This window comes from Equus asinus, chromosome 19 (assembly GCF_041296235.1).
Source record: "Equus asinus isolate D_3611 breed Donkey chromosome 19, EquAss-T2T_v2, whole genome shotgun sequence".
Classification (NCBI taxonomy): Eukaryota; Metazoa; Chordata; class Mammalia; order Perissodactyla; family Equidae; genus Equus; species Equus asinus.
This window is the reverse complement of record NC_091808.1, coordinates 6,529,935-6,552,971: the sequence shown is the minus strand read 5'-3', so window position 1 is coordinate 6,552,971 and position 23,037 is coordinate 6,529,935. Positions and strand designations below refer to the sequence as shown.

Genomic DNA, 23,037 nt, shown 5'->3' with positions numbered 1-23,037 from the left:
AGCTGGAGACGTGGTTTGGGACTAGGCGTGGCAGACCCTATGCTGGAGGTCAAGGAGTTGGAACTTGGCCTTGTGGGGCCAGGGAAGGTGTTTCAGCAGAAGGCTCCGAGTATGAGGAGCATCCGCTTCTTGGAAAAGGCAAGCCGAGGCCCAGATCTCCCCAGCTGCCAATGTCAGTCTTATTCCAGTGGCCCCTTCCCTCCGTGGGTGGTGGTCGACATACTTGTTCTGCCTTGGTTGTGTCTGCTGGTCTAGAATGGAGAAGTGTCTTCATGGACCAAGGGGTCCCGATGAGGTGAGGAGATGGCTCCTTGGGTGGGTCTGGCAAGCCGATCTCGGATGTTAAAGCAGAGAGCCAGAGTCTAGAGGAGCTGCCCAGGGGCCACCCAAGGGAAGGAAGGAGAAACTCCATGGCTGAGGGCTCTGTGAGAGGCTGAGCTTGGTCGCACACATAAGCTGATTATTTTTTCTCCATCATAATTAGCAATCAAATTATTTTAACATCTTAGCGCTACCTTGGGAGGTACTGAGCATGCGGGAAATGAGTGTCATTGACCTTCTGAGCCAGTCTTGTTAGCAGGTCTGGGGCTGGGAAGAGGCCAGCCGGGGCTCTAGGGTGCAGGATTTCAGGAGGCGTCACTTGGGCCTTGTGCACGTAGGGGCTGCCCTCCTGGTCCGGGCAGGACCATTTGAGGGAATGCAGACTTGGGCGCATTTCCGTAGAGTGGAACCCGTGAGCACGGCAGAGCTCACCGGAGACCTGGGTGTGAACCGTGGGGCCTGGGAGCACACTCGTGGGCCAGCCCACGGCGAGGCAGCAGGAAGGCCAAGGGGGAGGCGTGAAGAAGCAGCTGGAGCTGCGGGAACTTGTCCTGTGTGTGTTTCTGAAGCCAAGGACCAGGAGGAGGGGATGTGGAGGAAGGGGGTTGGGAGCCCGACGCAAACAGGACAGTTCTGGGTTACAAATGATCAAAGAAGTGGCAACTGGAAGACTTGTTAGAACAGCGTGATTGCCGTAGTGGGGACGCTTCTAGAAAACAGAGAACATGGAGCGTAAGCCACTGAGAAAGAAGAATGTTAGTGATAAAAGAAATAGGGCTGTCACTGGAGGGTGTCAAGACCGCAGGGACCCAGGGTTGGGTCGGAGGGGCTGGAATGCTGGGGGCCGGGGAGGCCTGGCTGGGGGCTGACATGGAGGGACCAGTGATGGAGGCTCCAGTGAGTGGGTGAGTGGCCCCAGGCCCCGGGAGGGAAAGAGGTGGGTGTGAAGGGCTGTCATCGGGAGCAGCTGGTTAAAAGACTTCCCCAAATGGTTGGACGTCTGCAACTTGCTTTCACCAGCCGTTGTGGGGGGGATGCCTGGGGGCCTCATTTGTCCATAAGACCCAGTTCCCTAAGGCTCCCTTCTCTCAGAAGCCTTCCCTGATTCCCCAAGGTCAGGAGCTGACCACTGCTTCCTTACCAGTCTGTGTCCGCCTAGGCAGGATGCTGCCGGGCACGGGGTTGCGTGTTCTTTCTCTCTGCATCCTCCGTGCACGGACAGCATGTCCCATGAATGAAGGAAGGGGCAGGTCAGAGAGGGGCTGGCCCAGGTGAAAACTTGGGGTGGCGATTTACCGTGTAACCACATAGTGACAATGCTAGTATTGTCTTCTTAGACATCTTAAGAGTCTAAACCTGACAATATATGCATAATATGTAATGGTAATAAGTAAAGAAGTAATTTCAGGCTTTAAGAAATCTGGTCCATGAATAATAATCAGCTTACTTAGAAATGCTGTCAAGTGGCAGACCTGGACTTCTCTGCTGTTTAATTTGTCCTTCCACGAGGCTGCCTTGTTTACCCATCTTACATTCTGGCCTTTTTTGAAAGGATTTGAATTTTTAATAGGTTTCGGATACAAAGCAGTAAGTGGGATATCCTAAAAGTGCTTGGACATTTAAACATTTTTAAATTACCCTTAGAATCGTAGCTTTGACAAATGGCATCAAGTATTTGCATGTGTGCCGCGAGTAAATCGATAGGAAAGATACTGTGTTTAAATGTAACTGGAAATAATAATTGGAGCTGATGTAATGCATATAAATAATTCATGTAAAGTGCTGGACCCAGAGCCGATGATCAGAGTGGCTCAGTGGATGGTGTTGAGGCTAGTGGGCTAGGAAAAACACAGTCATCGGCTGTGGGCTGGTCTCGCTTTTCTTCCTCCTTATCCCTGCCTCAAATGTCTCCTTGCAGAAGTTAATATTTCCTTCCGCCCCTCTCGTGGTTTCAGAAATCATTTAGGATGATAACAGGAGGAAAGCTCTCTTCTGGTTTGCACTGGTTGGCGTCCATTGGCTATTTCACTATAGTGCTGGACCAGGAAACCCAGATTGTGAATTGTGGTCCCATTTCAGGTCCACGCCAGGGGGTGCCGACTCCCGATGATGTCACAGGAGACTGGTTGCTGGCTGGCCATCAAAAATGAATTCCCTGGAATGGCACGTTTTTTGGTAATTATATTTTGTTAGAACCGCCTGTGATTTCCAGACTGTGGAGTTAGGGGAAAGTGGATGTTCACAGAGACAGATCCGGGCATCTGTTTAATGAAGAACCTTCTAGGCTCCAGGATCAAGGCTGCGGTTGACAAAGCTGACATATGGGCTGCCAGGAGTTCATTTGCTCCGAGCGGCAACCCGCGGTTTGTCAGTCTCTTCATTAATATTTTATTTTCAAGTATTTTTAGAGCCTGAGGAATCCAGGTATCAAGTAATTTGACATTCAGATGCTAATCTCTCAGAACTATGGCTACTATTTGGGGACACACACATACACACACACGAAATACTCATATCACCTTTTAACATAGGGATTTTTCTGTGGTTTCACATATTTATTGGGCTTTTCCTCTGTGTCGGTCACGGTGTTGGAGTTGTCTGTCAACGGCTCGCTCTCTGCCGTCAATCAAATATGAATCAGCATGATTTGCAGAAGTGAAAGTCATCATATGTGATTCAAGGAAAATCTTTATTAAGAATTAAGTGACTAACCATCCATCATGTTCTTCTAACATTGGTTTTTGTACCCAGGCCGTTGTCGGGGAGCAGAGACGGCTGAAATTAAGTTTTCACAGGCTGAATGCAAGAAGTCCCTTTTTTTAATGGTGTCTCCAGGGGCACTCTTCCTTGGGACCTGCTTTATTTCGGGGCACATTGTGGGCTTCTCAAGCCCACACACCTCTCTGTGTTTGAATCTTTGGCTTCTGTTTACTTCTAGTTTTGTCCTTGGGCAGGTTTCTGGGCTTCTCTGAGGCTCTGCTTCCTTAGCTCCAAGGTGGTGATGGTAGGACCCCCTCCCCGGCTGGGGCTGGGAGATGTTGATTTTCACTGCACACACCCCTCCCTCCCCCCACGGCTTGGACCGAACTGCTTATCTATTCCAGAAAGTTCTTCATGCAGGTGGCCTCTTTTGAGTCTTATTTGCTCTGTAGATTATTCTTAAATATTGAGTAAATAGAGGGCCTTTGGTGATGTTTCTTCATCTGAATTAAAGAGGAGCGCAGGGCTTTGATATTTTTAGGTGTTCAGTTTGACCTTTAAAAAAAGGTCAGTTTGACTTTAAAACAAGTGTTCCGGGTGTGGACTAACGGCTTGATGTGTTGTAAGTGTCTAAATAAGGATTAGGACCCCCAGTCCTTTCCCCTTTCCTCAAATTCCTGGGAGCAGGAGATGTGTGTGGGATGAAGTCAATGAGTTTTGCCCCAGTCCCAGACCTGGAGATCCAGCGTGGCTCTGGCTGGACCCCTGGGGGGACCAGCAGCCAGGTGCTGGAGTCTTGGTGCCTCCGCTTGCAAGGAGAAGCCTGAGTTCCCCTGGGGGTGGAGGAGGGAGGTGAGAAGCATCTTGTGTTCCATACATGGACTTTCTAGATAAATGAATTGTTTGGGGACGAGTTTGTTGTGATAGTTTTTTTCCTTTTCTTTTCTTTTTTTTTTTTTTGAGGAAGATTAGCCTTGAGCTAATATCTGCTGCCAATCTTCCTCCTTTTTGTTGAGGAAGACTGGCCCTGAGCTAACATTCATGCCTATCTTCCTCTACTTTATATGTGGGACGCCTGCCACAGCGTGGCTTAACAGTGGTGTGTAGGTCCACGCCCAGGATCCAAACTGGTGAACCCCGGCCTGCCAAAGCGGAACGTGTGAACTTAACTGCTATGCCACCGGACTGGCCCCAATATTTTTCTTTTCTTTTCTTTAAAAATCCCTTTCCACTTATTCTTTAATTAGTCAAGTAATTACATGTTTGTTTTAGAAACTTCAGAAAATGCAAAAGGGGAACAAAGTTCACATCAGTGGAACTCTGCCACCTACGACGACCAGCCTGGACGTTTTTGTGAGTCTTTCAAATACTTTCAGACGTTGGTGCTGGAGGATGCTGGAGTGGTGACTTGTTCACTGTGCACCTGCCACATGGTAATTCTTCAATTAGTGTTTGTTGAATGAATACGATGCTTTTTTTTTTTTTTTTTTATGATTTTATTTTTTTCCTTTTTCTCCCCAAATCCACCTGGTACATAGTTGTATATTCTTCGTTGTGGGTCCTTCCAGTTGTGGCATGTGGGATGCTGCCTCAACGTGGTTTGATGAGCAGTGCCATGTCCGCGCCCAGGATTCGAACCGGAGAAACACTGGGCCGCCTGCAGCGGAGCGCGCGAACTTAACCACTCGGCCACGGGGCCAGCCCCAATGAATACGATGCTTTTAAAGAACTGTTTTTTATCTAAAATCGTTGGCATATTTTCAGATGTAAGTGCAGATTTGCATCCTCAGTTTCACTGTCTGATTTGTGCGAGGGTTACCCCCTGTTCATTTCACAAGTCCTTCTTCGTGGAGTTTCCGGTTGCTTTGAAATTATAAACAGCACTACGGTGAACATCTTCATACCCACATCTTTCAAACCATGTAAATTTCTCCATCGAATGATTTCTTTTGTTGTGCTTAAAATCTGTAAAGAACTTCTAATTATATTAATTGGTGGATGAATGTGTCATTGATCCTTGGAAAAGCATCTCCGAAGGGAGTGACATTCGCCGGAGTTTCTCCATCTCTCGTGTAAGACTGGGTGAACTTTGAGCCTTCCTTAAACTTGCCGACACCCCTTTTTGGGGGGATTGATTTCTGATTGTCCGAATCCTAAGGCACTCTGCCTGGTGAGCTTTGGGGTGGGGGGTTGGAAGGGCACACCTTGATTTTAGGAGGCACGCATACATGCCAGTTTCAGAAGCATGAACATTTGGGGGGAACCATGCGTGTTAGAACCTGGGAGATAATTCTGTTGAGAGTCTTCAGGGCTGACTCCCTCCTGAAAGGGGATGAGCTGTTTCCACGCATTCAGCTCCAAGAACTGTCATTGCATGCTCCCCAGCTGCAGCCTCCCCAGGGTCGTGTCGTGGGTGGCAAGAGTGATTCGCGGGCCTGTGTCCCTTGATCAGCCGTGACAAGATGGACTGCAGTTGGATCTGGCACACGGTAGTGGCACAGACTTGATTTTCGGGACCTCTGGGTTCATTAAGAGGCGAAAGTGCTTAATACCTTCCACTGGTGGTAAGGCCGTAATTTTGATTTCTAACTGCGGTCTGGTGTCACAGGACTTCTTCATTCTGGCAAGAGAGGAAAACTAAATTATGGGTGGAATAATTTTTTGGCCTGTCTCCTGAGCATGGTTTTGCTGGTCCGTGAGTCATTGTCCACCTATTGTGACATGAGGCAGCACTTCGGGGGCTTCTGGGAAGGCAGGAGGACTGCTCATTCACTCTGATTATTAGTCCTGGGTGCCAGGGACACCTCACAGACTTCGGGGGCCGGGGAGCCCCTCGATCGGGCCTGAGAGCTGAGCCCTTTCGTAACTCTCTGGGATGTTGTCCTGGCCCTCTACCTCTCCTTGTTAGCTCTAGCTTGACTCGAACTCATTCATTCCTTCACATGATGCACAGCGGTGTGCCAGGAAGGGGGCTGGAGAGACCACCCAAGACGGACTCTATATAGGGACTCCTGTGCACAAAGAGAAGGGGTCAGAGTTCACGAGATGTACTGGGGGGGGGTCAGACAGGCTCCCCAAAGAAGCCCCACTCATTGGGGGCACTGAAAGGAATGGGGTGGACCCCACAGGTGGTTTAGGGGGCAGTGGGTGGTTGGGTTAGTGCCAGGAACTAAAAGAGGTGACAGCTTTCTGGGAGCATGTGGCGGGGGCCATGCGCGAAGCCAGTGGCTGGACCAGACAGGTCCTCCTGGGCTTCAGTCTGCTTTGAACTTCTATCATCAGGGGCCTGGGAAGAGTTGATTAAGTGTATGAGCATGACTTGAAAGGGGCCGGGGCAAGGGGTGACCTGGCAGGCCACACCTCATCCTGGACCCCGTCCTCACTGCCCTGACACTCCATGAAGCCGCGTTGGGTACCCCCCCTTCCCGGGGCTCCTGCTCTGACCACACATGGTACTTCTCTCTCCCGGCCTTTTATGAGGGTCTTGTAAAGTCATCCGATTCGATGAACACTCCCTACACTTGTAAGAGTTACCTCTTTTGGAAACTGAGCTGGCTGCCACATGATTGAGAGTCACAGCACCTTTGTATTCCAGAAAGAAAAAGGGACTGATGCAGAAGCGGAGGTTTTTCAGTCAAAGTGTGGGCGTGAGATGGATGGAGAGCCTCGCTTGGCCACTTGAGTCGCTTGCCATCTCTGAATGTGGCTCTCCCCTCGAGGCCACCGCTCGCGGGGCAGCAGGCAGGATGAGTCCTGGCTTTCCTTGTCAGGCTCCGAAACTCCAGGCTGGGCAGCCCTTCCCCTCTGAGAGCCCCCTTCCCCGCTTCATGGGAGCCCCTAGGAAGGTGCGGCTTTGTGGCCATCCGGCGGGCTTGTGTCTAACCCACGTTAACCCGGCTAATCCCGCTTCTGCTCTTGGGGCAACTTCACTACAACCTTCTGCTGCGGCCACACAGCCAGCTGTCCTCAGCACGATCGCAGTAAAACCATTAGTTTTCCAAGGTTAAAAGGATGTAGCTAAAAGCTGGAAAAAGATGTCATAAACACTGCTTTTTTTGTCATCAGTGAAATTGTCAAGAAATTGGCTGCTTGCTAAGTTGGGAGTCTGATTGTTATTCTGGGAAGAAGCGGGGTTCTTTTGATGAGCAGGAAAAAGAAGAGACGAGCAGCGATTCCTGTGGGAATCGAGTGTTGCACGGCTGTAACAGGTGAGTGAGGACGAAAGGCCGATTTATGGCTTAGCAGATGATTGTAAATTAGGCATTATGGGAAAAACTTGAGCATGTGTGACTTTGAATATGTCAGGTTGTGTGTGGTTGTCCTTTGAATTCAGAGTTTACGGCTGGGAATTGCAAATTGTCAGGTCTGTGGAGCTTGCGCGCCAGGCTGGAAGAGGGTGTGCAGAAATAATAGTTGTCTTCATGTGAAAACTGGTGGGCAAGGTTTGGGATGGTCATCTACCCATCCAGCCCCTTCCGTTGTCTTTAACAAAGCATAGGAAACTACAAACCTAATGAGTTGGGAGAAAAGACGAGAAAGAAAAGTGGTAGCTAATATTTGTAAAGCATCTGCAGGCGATCGCTGTGCTGGGTCCTTTCACTTGACCCTCAGGAAAACCCAGTGGGTAAGTGGCATTGCTCCCCTCTTGCCGATGATGAATTTGAAGCCAAGAGGATAATTAGCATGTCTGTGGACACAGTGGGTATCCGTAAATACCAGGGAGTAAACTGTTTGTTGTGGTGCTTATAACTGCATATTAACCGAGGGGGTTATTGACCCAAAAACTTGAGTACCAGGCTTCCACGTGCACCAGTGTCATTGTGGACACATAGACTGTTGGAGTGAAAGGACGAAGATTGAAAATGACACAGAACCAGGCGTTTCACGGAAGGGCATCCGTCCATGAGCATTTCTCCAGTCGATCCTGCAGTCAGATAACTCAGTTTTGACCACCTGCTACGCACCATCCACTTCCCTGCCCTGTGAAGCGTGTTCTCCACACCAGCATAGTGTTTTTAGTTTTATGCTATTTATTTCACATCCTGCATTTGGGAGTGTCCGTCCCTTTGACTCCCTTATCTTCCTTTGAATTATAAAGTGACCCAGAAACTTCAGAAATAGTCATTTTCATTGATGACGATTAGTCCTGGTATCTAACTAATGGGAACATTGCCTGTCTGGCAGAGAAAGGATAAAAACACGGTCTCATTGAGCTAATGTTACACCTGATAATGGAAGCGTTAAAAAATATGTAATGCTGCTTTGCTAACAAATGGTGGTTTCGTGCTTCCTCTTTCCTTCCAATCTTACTGGGCGTCCTGCACAGCACAGGGCTGTTATGCTCCTAAGGATGGTAAGACTTCGCTCGTCGGTAGTATTTGCTATGTGCCATCCAGTGTCTCCGCACTGCACCTATAAACGCTTCATCCTTATAGCTCACGTGAGGAGAGGGGCTCTCACCATCTCTGTTTAACAGACGGGGAAACGAAGGCACCAGAGGGACAAGGGACTTGTCTGAGCTGTGAGTACAGAAGCCAGGATTTGAGCGCCAACCACTACAGGTCTCCCCCAGGGTAGGGGAATCCCGAGGCAGACAAGGTACTTACTGGGACCAGACCGGGGAGCAGTGTAGGGTGGTGCTGTGGGGAGGCAGGGAAGGTGAGAGATGAGGATGGGCAGGTGATAGCCAGGTGCATAGTCTGTGGGGACGATTCTAGTCCACCAGCATGAGCTGCAGCTTGAGGACAGGAGACAGACCCTAGTGCTGGGAGTTGGGGAGCTGGGCAGGAGAGGGTTCTCCATCTTCTGCCCCCACTGTACCCTCACACTTGGCAGGCACACATGAGCCCTCTTGGTGTGATGTGTGGCACTGTGGCCATGTCCTCCCGTCATCTCCCTCAAAACTGTCATTTGTCAAGATTTCACCACATCAAGCACCATACAGGACACTTGGTTGGGATTATCTAGAATCATGGATCCTCACGGCCCTGAGTGGCAGATGTCCTAGAGATAAAACCCAAGAAGCCTGCCCTCAAATATGTCTGTTTTGTGGTGCTTTTCTCGTTAGCTATTGCATGTTCAACTAAGAGTTAGTGCAGTGTGGGAAGCTCCCCATCCCAGGCACCTGCCGCCTGTGCCAAAGCCCCAAAGGCCTTCCTTCCATCAGATGAGGGTGGCCGTGCACAGAGCCACCTGGTTCTCCAGGACGTGTCTGCCTGCCGCTGGTGCAATGCATGGTGGGTGGGGCCCTCTAGGCTGTAGTCCACCAGGAGACCTGAAAACAGTCTTTGTGTGTGTTAGTTCTTTAAGCACAATCACGGGGTCTTTTTTTTTTTTGAGGAAGATTAGCCCTGAGCTAACTGCTGCCAATCCTTCTCTGTCTTTCTTTTTTTTTTTTTGCTGAGGAAAACTGGCCCTGAGCTAACATCTGTGCCCATCTTCCTCTACTTGATATGTGGGACGCCTACCATAGCATGGCTTGCCAAGCGGTGCTGTGTCTGCACCCGGGATCTGAACCAGTGAACCCCGGGCCGCCGAAGCGGAACATGCACACTTAACCGATGCGCCACCAGGCCGGCCTCTCATGAGGTCTTTTTCTTGCTTTGCAATTTAAATCTAAAAAAATCTATCTAAAGATCCTCTTTTGTGCATATTCAATGTTTCTAGCCCTGAGTTTTTCTTTTTCTGATGCTCCTTTATTGTCACCCTTTCTGGGTCATTTTGTTCAGATTTATTTCAGGTAGTGTGTAAGTGGTTCTTTGTGCTGGGTTACAGCCCCGTTTTCTAGATTTTTCATACTTGGTGTCGTAACGCATCCGATTGCACTTAGGGCTGCCCTCTATTTGAAGAGTTAGCTCTCAGGCCTCTTGGTGAGCTCTCTCGTCCTGTATGACACGGAAATGGGACCAAGTACCGCGGCTCTGGCCTGTTTAGCTGGCACCTTTACGTTAAAAGGAGGACATTTTGGCTGCAGTTACTCAATGAGTGACCCGTGTTGAGCATGGTGTTCGTGCTCCCCGGGCAGGGTGGGCCCAGCAGGGGTGACTGCCTCCACCTCCTCCCCAGTATCCACGGGCGCAGTCTCCACTGAGAAGTTTTAATTGCTGAGTTGAGTCTGCCAATCCTATTACACATTCTTTGTTGCGTAGGATATCTAATTAGTGGGGTTTTTTGCATTATGATGTGGTTTTGATTTTGTATGTTTAATGCCTCGATCTGGGGTGACCCCGGGGTACGATGAGCCTCTAGGGCCCATCCCCCACCCAGTGCTCAGAGTCCCCTTCTCTGTATGTGTGCGTTAGCACCTCTGCTCGTAGGTTTCCGTGGGACCCACAGTCACGGGTTGCCCCATATGTGCCGACTTCACTGTGAGTGGTGTGGCTTTGTGACCCCGGCCCCGCCTACTGCCCTTATTCTTCCCGCTCATTCGTTCATTGATTGTTTCAGCAGACAGGTGCTGGGGCCTTTGGTGGGCTGGCCACGGTTCACTTGTGGCCTTTGCCTTTTTCCGAAAGCTGAAAACACGATCTGGTCGTGTTTCTTCCTGATCGTGTTGTTTCCTGGCTGCAGACGTCTGAGGCCTTCCTGGTTCCACAGGATAAGTCCAGAGTTTTCAGCATGGCTCGTGAGGTCTGGCAGGCTGGCCTTTGCGCGTTTTGTCTCCAGCCTGCCCCTCCCTGCATCCTCCAGGACATCCCTAAGATGCTGTGATGGTCCCCCTGTGAGATGCCCATTTGCATCCTGGGCCTTCCTCCTGCCACCTCCTGCCTGGTGGAACCTTCCTCCTCAGGCCTTAAGTCTCAGTGTTACACACGCACACGAGTGCACACACTCGCACACACACACACCCTGTAACCCCTATCATCTTTATTTTTAGTTCCAGCTATCTTGGTCAGAATTCAAAACAGTTGCAAGTATTGGTACCCAGCACTGGCGGGGGCAGCATCCTTGCTTTGCTCCTGAACTCGAAGAAGTCTTGGCATATCTCTGAACCTCTGCAGGGCATCTCCTCGTTCTCTCTGCGTCAGAATCGTCGGCCAGGGTTACAAACAGGTCCCTCCCCTAGAGAGTCAGTTGGCCTGGGGCCAGGGCCCTGGCACCCCTAATTTTAAAAGCATCCTGAGTGACTGCTCAGCCGAGACTGAAAATCCCCAGCTTGGAGTAACCCCATTTGAATACGTGTCTTCACTGGTGTCATTCCTGTGATGATAGTTTTTCTACACTTGAGGTGTACTTCAAATCTTTTGTAAGAATAAGTGCTTTGGTAAGAATTCCAAATATTACAGACACGTAGAGAGTGAAAAGTGGCTCGCTCTTCCCCCTCTGGGGCGGCTGTCTCCGGGCTCTGAGCTTTCCTCGGGTGAGCTGGCCTTGACCTCTCGGGCTGACTCCACTGGGTTGTGAGGGGTTCTTCTGCGACCTGCATCACTCAGGCTTCCGCATCTCTACTCCCAGGGGGGTTTAGGCATAGTTTCCTTTTCCGTTTATTTGCTTTGGGGATCAGGATCACTTTTTGCCTCGTAAAGCGGTTGGTGAGAGTTTTATGCTTTTTGGTTTTCTCTTTTTCAAACTGCTTTAGACTTGTCTTGTGGGGTCCCGGGCCCAAATCGAAATTTAGGAGTTAGCTATGCATGCTGCCGCAGGGCCTTGCCACACACAGATTTCTTGAGAAACTGCATGAAGAAAACAAAATAAGCTACTGCGTATGACCTCCCTCTCTTTTTAAAAATTTTATTTATTTCCAATTGTGGTAAAAAACACACAATATCAATTTAGCATTTTAACAGTGTTTAAGCATACAGTTCGGTAAAGTATATTTACGTCATTGTGCAACAGACCTCCACAACTTTTTCATCTTACAAACTGAAACTTACCCGTGAAATGACAATTCCCCATTCCCCCTCCTCCCAGCCCTTGGCAATTACCATTCTACTTTCTTTTTTAATTATTATTTTTTGTTTTTGTTTATCTTGGTGAGGAAGATTGGCCCTGAGCTAACATCTGTGCCAGTCTTCCTCCATTTTGTGCGTGGGATGCCGCCACGGCGTGGCTTGACCAGCGATGCTAGGTCCACGCCTGGGATCCAAACCTGCAAACCCTGGGACACTGATAGGGGAGCGTGCGAACTTACCACTACGTCACAGGGCTGGCCCCTATTTTTAATTTTTTGAGGAACCTCCATCGTGTTTTCCGCGGCAGTTGCAGCATTTTGCATTCCCACCAACAGTGCACAAGGGTTCCAGATTTTCCACATTCTCACCGATTGTTATTTTCTGGGGTTTTTTTTGATAGTAGCCATCCTGATGGGTGTGAGGTGGTGTCTACCTCACTGTGGTTTGATTTGCATTTCCCTAATGATTAGTGATGTTGAGCATCTTTTCATGTGCTTGTTGGCTGGCTTGGTCTTTCCAAACAGCGTTTATTTACTTAGTTTTTCTATAAAGTGTTTTTGACGAGCCCTTTTCTTTCCTGCATCGGTATGAAAACTACTTGTGGCAAAACGGCAGACTCGAGACCATTGTTCTAGATGTTCTGGGTTTTCTCCCACTGCCTGTTTACTTGGGGAACTTACTTCTGGACAGACCGTTCAGAAGGAGGAGTTCTTTCCATGAAATTGGAAACAAGCCCCCCCGCCGTGGCATGGCTCCCAGAAAGTGCCTTCCCCCTTGCAAGTTGTTCAGAGGGTGGATAGAGTTAAAGTGCACGGTGATGGGTAACACACGTAAAACACACAAGCCCTGTAGACTTGAAATCTGAGGATAGAAGCCCCCAGTGACAGAAGATGGGCCATTGGTTGTCCTTTCGGTTTTTTTTTTTAATGACTAAGCCTTGCTTATCATAGATTTAGAAAACACGGCCTGTAGAAGAAATTCAAAGTCCTCTGACTACCTATAAATCCATTACTGGGAGGTAAATCCCAGGGGCATCATTTCAGAAATGGGGTTCTTCATGCGCACTCTTGCGTCCTGAGTTCTTGCCTCAGCAGTTGTGGGGAACAGCATTCACCGGCCACGCTGAGGTCCCCAATACACCATCCGGCTTCTTAGCCATCCCTGGCATGAGCTGGAATGCCAAGTTCTGGGAGAATCGTTTTCTGTGCTTCTTCGTGACCCCTGCTGGATTTAAAGCAGCGGTTCACCCACTCCTGGGCACTCCCTGTTTTAACATTTCCCTCCCTATCTTGCTTGGAATTTTAGCCAGCGTCTCTGGGCAAGATAAACAGCTTCACTTGGCAGAAGCAGTTCCAGCTCTCTGTCCCGAAATCAAGCCAGCGAGGAATTAGTGACCGTCTTTGACGTGGCAGGCGCCTGTCTACACACGATTCCAGTTTCAGGGGAAGAAACGCACGCTCCTGGCCCTCTTGAACAGACAGTGAATGCTTCCTCTCACTTCCCTCCGCCGTCGGCTTCCCGGACCCCTTCTCCCTTTGTGAAGTCTGGGTTTTGGGGGGCTGGAGTGTGAGCCCATCTCGAAGTGTTTTTCTGGGGCTACTTCGATAGGTGTGGTTTGGGAAGTTCACCAGCACCTTCGAGAAGGGATGTGTTTTCACTTATCCTCAGGGGGTCAGCGCCTCAGCAGCCTTGGGAACACTCATTTAGAGATTCATGAGAGCTGTGAACGCGCTCCCACTCTGCCGCCCCCTGAGAGGCTGCGGTGCTGGATTGCCCTGTGGACACACAGCTCTGGGCTAACAGGGATGTCCTGAATTGCCAGTGGGATGTGCTGGGCCCACTTGGAGCCCGGGAGCGTGTGGAATCGTTAGCTGGACTCGACCCTGGGGCCCCTGCCTTAGTGATGGGCTGGGTGCTCAGAGAGACTGGGGACTCCATTTCTGTGCCGCGTGGACGAGCTTTCTTAAGTCAGGAAAAACACGGGATTCATTGCTGGCACCGCTTCTCTGGCTTCCCGCCACTTCCTCCCTCCTGTCCGCGGCCTGGCTGTTCCCTGGCTGGTGTTGGGGTGCTTTTTGGCCAACGAGTGGGAGGAGGGGAAGGAACTAGGTGGATCTGAGCCGCTCAGCCTGTCCACGCCGGGGGGGATGCGGTTCATCGTCAGCCCCCACAGGCCTGCCCGTCTGCGACACATGGCAGCTTGTAATGGGATAACCATAAAACTTACCCTGAGTACGGGCACGGGTGGAGTCCCACAAGCAACTGCCTCGCGCTTCACGGGGTTCGGGGACCGGAAAAATGATGGCTGGGGGGTGCGGTGGATCTCTGAACTGGTGCAGGTCAGGATTTGACCGTTCCTGGTAGAATCCGGTAGCTTTGAGGTGGAGAGCTCCTTGGGAGACAAAGAGTTTGGTTTTGGTTGAGTTTTTTCCCCAAACGGCATCCTTCCGGCCTCTGAGCGATGGCAGCACCGGCAGCAGTTCCGTAGCGGGAGCTCAGCGCTCAGTGAGTGAGTGCGAGGCAGTACTGAGCGCTCGGCCTGGAGCTCTGCCCTTCCTCCTTTTGCAGGTGGAAAAACGTCCCTAGGGAAATCCAGCCTCGTGCTGAGGTCACAGCGGCAGGACCTGAACCCAGACACCCGGCTGCACCCAAGCCTGGCCCCCTTACATCCAGCGTCTGACTTACACGTGTAACCATCTTCCGTCCACCCTTGCCCAGAGAACTGTCCCCTAATTCTAGAATCCTGCCTTTGAGGCGCCACTGTGGGCATCTTCCTTTAGCGTGTGGGGAGACCGAGGCACGGAGCAGTTCAGCCAAGCTTTGAGGGTCAAAAGCAGGAGCATTTCATCACACCCCCTCCCCCCAGCTGCTTCCCTGCCTCACTTCCCCAAAGGCACCTAGAAGAGGATGTGGTTCTTTTCTCCTGCCTCCTCCGCCTCATTCTTGGGTCTCTTCCAGCCCAGTGTTTCCACGTCCCCCACGGACGCCCATCTCTCCACATTGAAGGACAGTCCGGGAGCTCAGGGGTCTGCGACTGAGTTCAGTGCCTGGGCTGTTGTGTGTCCTCCATATGTGCCTGCGACTCCTAGGATTAGGGGCTTGGCTCTCATCCGGTGACCCCTCTGAAGGTCACCCACAGACTTGAGGGACCTCATCAGGTAACCCATCCACCCATGCAGGGTGGCCGCCTTCACCCCAGCACCGGCTCACTGGGCCTGGTTTGGGTAACGGGCCGAGCAGGGCAGGTGGTATCTGGGCTCGTCTGGAAATAGGCTTTTTATAAATACGGGCCAGGGTATCACTTTATTTATTCATTCAGCCGCTCCGAGTTTCAGCTCCTGTTGACCTTACAGTCAACTGGAAGTTCTGAATCGCTACCTTAAGTCCTTGTGAGGCACAGGGCAGTGCGTGTGTGGTTAAAAGGTTGCTCTTCTGTTTTACATAGAGCCGCCTGCCTCTAAGCCGGGGCTCCATCGTCTGGGTCTGTGCTGGGCACTTTTCTTTGCTTGTTCCGTAATAAATAGAAGAGCTTGTATTTATGCCCTCTGGCTGGCAGGGGAACAGACACAGGGGGATCTTCAGTAGAGAAGGAGAGAAGGACCTGGAGAAGGGATTAATAGAGGCCAGACCAGGTGACCAAGGTCACCCCCACCCATGGTAAGACCTGTTCACAGCGTGGCCCTAGATAGGAAGCGAGGAGAAGGGCTCTTCGTCTCTGTGGTCTCCAGAAATCCACAACACAGTCTAACCGTGAGAAAAGTGTCAGACACATCCCGACGGAGGGGCACGGACAAAACACCCCACCGCTCCCGCTCCAAACCGGCAAGGTCATCCAAAACAAGGAGTGTCTGAGGAACCGTCACAGCCAGGAGGAGCCTCAGGAGGCAGACTCAGTGTCATGTGGTGTCCTGGATGGGATCCCAGAACAGAAAAAGGACATTGGAGAAAAAAAACTGAATAAAGAATGAGAAATCTGAATAAAGAATGGGCTTTAATTAGTAATAAGGTATCAACATCGGTTTGTCGATTGTGACAAATGTGCCATCCTGATATAGGATGTTAATAATAAAGAGAAGCTGGGTGTTGGGGAGTATATGGGAACTCCCTGTGTTCCCTTCACAACTTTTCTATAAATCTAAGTCTACTTTGAAAGAAAGAGTTTATTTAAAAATAGATGAGAGAGTGGCCGGGAAGGCCGGTGGGTGGTGGGGGTTCCATGGCAGGGATCTCGCCGGGCACATCCCTCTGCACCCCACGTCTGCGTCACGCGGCTCCACCACAGCTGGATCTGGGGGCCCTGCCAGTGCCGGCCAGGGGTACTGGGTGCCCGCTTTCAGGGAGAAGCCCGGGGCCTCCACACCCTGGCCACTAGCCACCCTGTTCTACAAGGCCAAGTGTAGTGGGCCCAGCCCCCTCTGGGTCTCGCTCTTCTCGTCAGCATGTTCTTTGTCCTCTCCCGGATCAGACATTGAGAGGCGAGCTGCTCTGCCGGCCAGTGAGGGAGCTGGCTTGCAGACACAGACACGGATCGTCTCTTTGCCAGGTGAACTTGAGAAAGGCAGCCGAGCAGTGGGGACAATGGATCCATTTGTACACTGCTCTGAAATTCAGAGTCCCCGGAGCAGTAGGCTTGAGTGGGAGGGGCGCGTCCGGTGTTCAGGGCTGTGGCCGAGGGTCCCACTAATCCTGCTATTGACTGGAGGTTGGGGCCTGATGCGTGGAATAGCGTGGAATACAGGATGACATTGTCCCTTCCCCAAAGATGGCTGATAAACTTGTGTACGGGATTCACACGGCCGCATTGAGCCACCTGCTCTTTCGGATGTTTCTGCTTACGCAATGAGTCAGGACACAGGGAGCGAGCACTGTTCCACGCCTGGCGCTGGAAAGTCACTAAGTGCACATGCTCGTTCGTACACAGGCAGCGGGCCCTGCACTGCAGTTTGCAATCTTCTTAGGGGAGAAGGCTTTTGTTTAGGACCCAGCTCCCGGAGAGCTTGTGGGCAGACGCAGGTCTCCGGCTGGACCTGCCGTGTGCCGGCCCAGCGCGTCTCAAGTCCTCTGTGCACAGGAATCGCCTGGGAGCTTGTTCAAATGCAGGTTCCGACCCAGGAGTAGTTCTGGGGTGGGTGCATTTCTGAGCCCCACCTGGTGACACAGGAGGAGGCTGCTGGCCCGGGGACCGCACTTCGACTAGCCCGGGACTATCTGGTCAGCGGAGGTTCAGTCTGGGCTGGTGGTGGGGTGACCTCTGGCAGGAGTGGGGCTTGTGCTTCTATCCTTGGGGACTGAGGCTGAAGTGTTGTCAGGTGGATAACTTGGGAGGTAAGCCTGGATGTGAGCAAAGGGAGGAGACTTGACTGGAAAGAAACAAGGGAGTGGCAGGTGAGAGGAGCAGTTGAGTTGGGAGTGGTCCCAGGTGGCCTGTGTGCTCGCGTGGTTCTGTCACCAGAGAATAAATTTGAGCACTTATGTAGTGCCAACTGTGGACCTGGCGCTGCTCCAGGCACTTCATCATATTCACTCCTCACAGCAGCCCTGCAGGATAGATGTCGTTTTCGCCCCTCTTTAGAGATGAGGGCCAGTCTGCTGCCTGCTCAGGGCCCCACCATAGGAGAGGGTGGGAGCTGGGCTCCTGAGCCCTGGGCAGCCCAGCGTCTGCTCCTGAGCTCCTGCAGCTCCTCAGGTAGCACAGGTGGCGTTTCCTTGCTGACGTGTTTACACCGATGAGCACCCACCGTATCTTACCATCCCTGCCCTGGGTGAGCGCCAGAGGCCTGTGAACATCCCGTGTGCCCCTTCACTCAGAGACGAGCGCTGGGGCCCTAAGGGCTCCCGTGACATGACACAGAAACGGGATGGCCTCTTTGGTGTCCTGACCACACCAAGGGTCCCCTCTCTGCTGTCTGTGCTTTCTGGAAGGTTCTTCTTGCCTCTCTTTGCTTCAGATCTTGTCCTGGACTGAGACTCACAGTACATTTCAGTTAAAAAAAAACCCACGGCATTCCCCGTCCAGATTCCTTACATGCTTAACGTATGTTAGAGAAAACGCATCTTCTGCTCCCTTCCTTAACTCTTCACTAGGAACAATCTATGCACTTTGCAGAGGATTTTTCTAGAGAAGACCTGGTTTTGGGAGTACTTGACTTCCAGGGGGTCTTTGTTCTCTGTGTCCCTCCTGGCCATGGGACAGGAGCCCAGAGAGCAGGGTGGCTGCTGGGGCTGTGGGCCTCATGGGGTTTTGCTGTGTGCTGCCAATGGCAGTTCCATCTCGCTCAGATGATCATTTACATGTTGCATTAACTCACTCCAGCTGGAGAAGCACATCGTCACTTACTCAAGTATTTTAGAGCCTGCTACGTCGGGGTGTAGAGGGCTGGGCAAAAATGCAGGGTCCCGGGCACTGTCCCCACTTGCAGCCCAGATAATCTTTCTCCGTAAACCCCCGAGGCTGAGCTGGCGTGCGCTTGGGCGGTTTGGGTTTGCTGACCAGTGCTGACCGGTGCAGCGGCCTCTGGTTGGGCTCCTTGCCTGCTGCGGGCATCCCGTCTCCCCCAGAAGCCTGTGTAGAAAGTTCTTTTGTGGAGCGATATTGGCATGATTGCAATCAACGCCACAGCCAAACAGGATGTGGTCTGGGTGACTCCCAACTTGGAGCAGTGGAAGCTTGTTTTCAGTTGCCCTGAGAAGGACAACCTCTCCCCACCCCCACCCCCTGCCCAGCCTCAAGGTGCTTCGAGGCCCTGGAAGGGAGCCCTGGACTGATGAAGACAGGGTCCAAGTTCTCCAGCATCTGGGACCTGCTCCTTTAGAGGAAGGGAAGGGAAAGAGGCGGGGCGAATTCTGAGAGTCATAATCAGCCCAGGAGGAGAAGGCTTCCCGGTAAAGGTGGAGGCCTTTGAATTTGGTTTGGACGAATTTCAGGTGGGGCCGCACTTCAAGGTCGCAGCTGGTCTGTGTCTGCAGAGCAAAGGTGATCGCGGCAGTGGCGGCATTTTCCATGGCCCTGCAGGGTGCAGGGCCCCTGTCCTCACTATTCCACGGGGTACCAGGGGGCCAGGCCACAGGCCCCTCCTTCTTGTGTAGACATAAACAGTACTTGAAAATATTTGGCATGAATAGGAAGTCATCAAAACAATGACGATTCGTATAGACTTGTACAAGCACTATGCAGGCTGAGAAATGGAGCTTTACCCTTAACTCTGAAGCCCTGGTGTGCCCGCCCCCCCCCCCCCCCCCCCCCCCCCCCGGCGCAGTGCCCTCTCACTTGCCCTCCCACAACGTGTTTAAATCTAATAAATTAAGGGTTTAAGGCAGTCCCTATCCTGAATTTTGTGGTTGTCATTCCCTTGCTATTTACAGTTTTACCATGTAGCCAATGAACATTGTGTCCCTAAGCAATGCCATTTGTTTTTCTTGCTTTTAACTTTTATATGGATGGCACTATGCTCTCACGGTTTGTGGCCGGCCAACTCTCATATGGCCCCCGGTGATCCCCACCTCCTGGTATTCACACTCCGCATGCGTAATCCCTCACCTCGATGTGGCTGTCTTTGCGACCTGCACCTGACCGATAGAACTCATCCAAAGTGATGGATGCCGCTTCCCTGATTAGGTTACATAAGATGGTAACTTTCTTCTGGTAACAGACTTTCTCTCCTGCTGGTTTTGTTGAAGCAAGCAGCCAGATAGAGAGGCCCACATGGCAGGGAGCTGAGGTCCTGAGTCCAATAGCCAGCAAGGAACTGAATGCTGCCAAAAAGTGTGTGAGTGTGGACGGAGACCCTTCCCCCGTCCAGCCTTCCCATGAGACCTCAGCCCTGGCCAAGGCCTTGATTATAGCCCGAACCAGAGGACCCAGCTCAGCCACCCCTGGATTCTCGAGCTACAGAAACTGTGAAAAAATAAATCTGTGTTGTTTGTGCTGATTTGTTATTCAGCGCTAGGTAACTCATACAGTGTTCTCCTGCGAGTTCCTTTTTTGGATAAACCTTCATTTCTGAAGTTTATCTGGGTTGATATGTAGATATTATACATTGGCTTTTCACTACCATGTTGTTTTCCTTTGGGTGTTAACACCTCAGTTTCCTCCTTCTCTCCAGGATTGTACGTTGTTTCCAGTCGTTTGCTGTCACAAACCACACTTTCAGCACAGTGTGCAAAAGCTTATCTGGGAGGTGAGCCTAGCAGTGGGGGGTGGGTGTCCCCCAGTGTCACATCCCACAGGCAGTGTTCCGGTTCATCCACGTTGCTCCACGTCCTCGCTCACCATTGCTCCGTGTTGTCTGACTTTTCATTCTGCTGTGGGAGGTCTGTTGGATGGGAGAGAGTATCTGATTTGTTTTTAATTTATGCTTTCCTTATTATTAACCGTAAACTAATATTTATTGGCTGTCTGGTTTCTGGTTTCCAGTCCTGGGCTCTTCCCATTAAGCCATGTTGTCCTTTATTCTGTTTTTTTCTGACGTGAAGATCTTTTTCATGGTTTTGACCCATTTTTCTTATTGAATTGTAGTTCTTTGAATTTTCTGGAAAATAGGCCTTTCTGGGCTGTGTTAGCATTGCAAATTCTGCCTCCCAGTTTGCCACCTGCCCCACATGGGCTTTCAAATCAAACGAGGCACATGCTGAACCCCATCCCAGGGGGACAACTTGCAGAATTGTTTTCGAGTGTTACCGGTCCTGGCCTGTGTGTCCTGGTCTTCTGGCCATGGCATCACTCCTGTGAAATTAGCTCTTGCTTGTTGTCATTATTTGTCTGCCTTCCTGAGTTGCCTCCCCCTCGGCCCCGTCTGCAGATCCCCCTCTAGTCTGGAAGTGCTTTCCTGTTCAAATAGCTCCTTTAGTCTCTCAGTCATTTTGGGGGAAAACCAATGAGTCAGCCCTGGACCCTGGGCTCTCTGTGCACCCCTCTCGGCCAGCCGCTTGAAATCTGCATTTTGTTGTGGATTCTGGAGGTGACTGCTTTACTGAAGGAATGCGGGGTCCAGGGAGAATGTGCCCAGCGCTTTCAGAGGAATGCATTCCTGGAGAAAGTTAAAATTAGAAAAAGCTGCTACATTTCCTGCCATTCAGTGGCAGTTGGCTCGTGTTTGTTTGCACAAGGATCCTTCTGCGAACAATCCGGAGCCGGTGACTGCAGGAATGCGAGGTGAAGTCATGCTTTTTTGGATGGAGGTGCTCTGTTTCCATGGCAATCTTTGTTGTCCGAGTCCCTGTTTTGTTTGTGAATTCTTGCCGAATTAAACCGGAATGGAAAAATGTTCTTGAAACAACTCCTTTTTATAGTTCCTAAGAATTATTTTGTTTTTACAAAAGCTGTTTAATGGGAAGTAAATGCCAGAGTCCACCTCCTTGTCAGTGGACTCTGGAAGGATTGCACCACCGCGAGGTGGTGGCCGCTGGTCGTCCCTCCTCCTCCTTGGGAGGCCACCTCTCATCTCTCCCCTTGAGGCTGGACTTCTTGGGAAGCCCCCTCTGGCGCGTCCTTGGGGGCCACCCCTGCACCCCCCTTCCCCATAGGGGTGTCAGATTTAGCAAATAAAACTGCATGACACCCATGTACATTTCACTCCGGGACATACTTACACGAATCAAATTATTTGTTATGTATTTGAAATTCACGTTTAACTGGACATCCTGGATTTTCTCTGGAGACCCTAATACCCTGCCCGCTACAAGCTGTACTCTAACGTCCTTGGTTCTGGTCTCTCGTGGCGCCTGGGTCTCTCCCAGGTGCTGTTGGCTGGCTGGTGGCACCTGTGGCTTCACTGGGTTTGCCCACTTTCCATTTGGACGCCGCCTCATGCCGTCGCTGGGGGGCTGCTCACGCCTGCAGAGGTAGAGCTTGCAGCAGTGCAGTCATGGACCGTGCTGGCCCATTTGGGGGATGAGGGCGGGAGAGCGTGCTGGGGGGCTCACAGGCTGTGCAGCAGCACGGAGCTCGTAAAGGGCAGACTCAGGGTTTGACCTCCTGGTCTGTTGGATCCAAATCCCAGGAGCTGGAGGGCACTGGAGAAATGTCACATTGTCTTCCCTTGAGAGCCTAAGTGCTCCTCTGAGACTCACCCCCAGAGGACCGAGCCATCAAGACTCACCTACCTGGATTGCCCGCAAGTGCCGCCCTTCAAGTCGGGGTGGGAAGGGCTGTCGCTGAGACCAGGAGTCACAGGATTTGTGGGAGCCGTGGGTAGGAGCCGGGCCTTGAAGGAGCGGTTGCTTTTGTGTAGGGAGGGAACCCGGGAGACATCCCTGCGTGAGGAGGCAGGATGTGTGGGTAGGAGTTTTAGGGTGGGGTGACTGACCTGGCAGAATGAAGAACTTGGCAGTGGGAGGCTGGAGGTAGAATAGAGCGAAATTGGAGAGAGCCTTGCAATGGGGCAGGGAAGCCTGGCTCCCAGGTGGGCAGGTGGCAGGAGAACGCAGGCCCTGTGTGCTCATGAGCAAGGGATAATGTGCTGAAGGCGAGGTCACGGGGTGATGGGTTTGGCGTAGAGATGCTCCTGGGACCACCTGGGAGGCAGTTGATCAGTTGCTGCAAAACTGAGCTGCAGGTCACAGGAACCAGGGAACTGTGTTCTGCATTCAGGCACCAGGTGCTACTAATGGAGCGTCTTACTACGTGCTGGGTGCAGGCCCAGGGGCTGCGGACCCCACCGTGAGTGAGACAGGTGGATTCCTGCTCCACGGACCTTACAGGCGAGCATGTTGAAGATGTGGATGCCGATTCCATGAGGGAGTCTAAGGCAGTTTACTGAGTGCCAGGCGTGTTCCAGCTGCACAGGACCTGCCTTCGCGGAGCATTCACTCTGGTGGAAGAGAAAGGAAATAAACAAATGATAGACAGAATGTCGAGTGATAAAGGGAATGGAGAGTGAACAGGGTGCTGTCTGTGATAAAGTGTGTGGAAGGCTGAAGAATGGCCCCCCAAAGATATTCACATGCTAACCCCTAGAACCTGTGAGTGCTTCTTTACATGGCGAAGAGGACTTTGCCACTGTGAATAATACAAGGATCTTGAGATGGGGTGATCACCCTGAATTATCTGGATGGGCCCTAAATGTAATGTAACGACAAGTGTCATTTTGAGAGAGAAGCAAGGGGAGATCTGACTGCGAAGAGAAGA

The 23,037-nt window shown here is 51.4% G+C and overlaps 1 protein-coding gene across 3 annotated transcripts in view; it reads left to right on the top strand.

Moving 5' to 3' along the window:
- Nucleotides 1–23,037, top strand: part of SH3BP4 (SH3 domain binding protein 4) — a 96,655-nt gene that overhangs the window by 5,039 nt on the left and 68,579 nt on the right. The window contains exon 1 of one of the 3 annotated variants that reach the window (XM_070489344.1): nt 4,294–4,454. The exons of the other annotated variants lie outside the window; for them this stretch is intronic. The gene's annotated coding sequence lies outside the window, so the exon portion shown is untranslated. Of the gene's footprint in view, nt 1–4,293; nt 4,455–23,037 lie in introns of those variants that run through there. 3 annotated transcript variants of the gene reach the window in all.